Genomic DNA, 1333 nt, shown 5'->3' with positions numbered 1-1333 from the left:
GAGGAAGAGGAGGAGGAGGAGGAGGAGGAGGAGGAGGAGGAGGAGGAGGAAAGCTACAACAACAACAACAATGACTAGCTGTTGGGGTCCAAGAGTTGCTCAACAAACCACACGAACTCAGTCAAACAGGGATGGTTTATTGAACTCACACCCTAATACTGATTGTTTCAGGGATGTAGCTCAGACTTATTCTGAACAATGACAACAAACATTTCTCAGGGGAGGCTTAAAAGGGGAGAAAACCCATAAAAAACACAATGAGCTCGTATGCAGGTGCAGGAAGTTCTGCCCAGTAGTCAATACTGACTCAAGATATTTTTAAACATAACAGTTCATATTGATCTTTAACTTGGTGGGTCCTACATGAAGCTTTGTGGGATTTCTTAAGATTAACAAACCTCATATAGAACATACAGAACATAACAGGGTATGTGGTCAGCATGATCCTGCTCTGAGTCAAGTTATTTTCCTGTGCCAATAACTGGCAGACAGTACAGCAACAATATGAAATAGCTGGCCAACATGGAACAAAATGGCTGCAGCTATGCTGAGCCAGGGTGGGGGATGGGGCAGAACTCAACACTAGCAAAATGAAAAAACAACCAAAAATATATAATCATTAGAAGAGAAAAACAAAAAACATTTACAAACCCCAATATCTTGTCATAGCTAAAGAACAAAATAATTCTCAACAAGCTAAGGATAGAAGAAAAATTAATCTAATCTTGACTTCTATGAAAAGACCTATGGCTAACAACATACTTTATGGTAGAAGACTGCATCTTCTTCCTCCTAAGATCGGTAAGACAAGGATGTTTGCTTTCACCACCTGTAGTGACACCATACTAGATTGTATAACTGAAGCAGTTACACAAAGAAAATTACGGCTCTCTCAAGTGCTCAGTGGTTAGGGGTGCAAATTGTTCTTGTGAAAGAGCCAGGTTCAGTTCCTAGAACCCACATTAGACAGCACTTGACTTCAAAGCAGCTGAGGCTGTCTATATAAGACCTGCACTTACCCCAACTTTCTCTTCAACTTTAATATATTATTATTGTGTACATGTGGTTTGTAAACATGAGAGCAGACAGGTGTGAGCCATCTCATGCATGTGACGGCCAAAGGACAACAGAGTCAATCGAGGCAGTTGATATCCCAGCATAGAGAGAGAAGTCCCAACCTAGAGTCAAGGAGTTATTGTCAGTTGATGGCTGCTGAAGGAGGAGAGTCAGGTTTCTTCAGTGTGTGGCCCAGTAGGCTGAGCATGCTCAGTGGACAGCTCTGCACCATGAGTACATGGGTGGCACAAATTGAAATAAGTGGGGAGAGAGGGAG

This window comes from Mastomys coucha, unplaced genomic scaffold (assembly GCF_008632895.1).
Source record: "Mastomys coucha isolate ucsf_1 unplaced genomic scaffold, UCSF_Mcou_1 pScaffold18, whole genome shotgun sequence".
Lineage (NCBI taxonomy): Eukaryota > Metazoa > Chordata > Mammalia > Rodentia > Muridae > Mastomys > Mastomys coucha.
The sequence above is the reverse complement of the archived record's forward strand: the minus strand, read 5'-3'. Positions refer to the sequence as shown.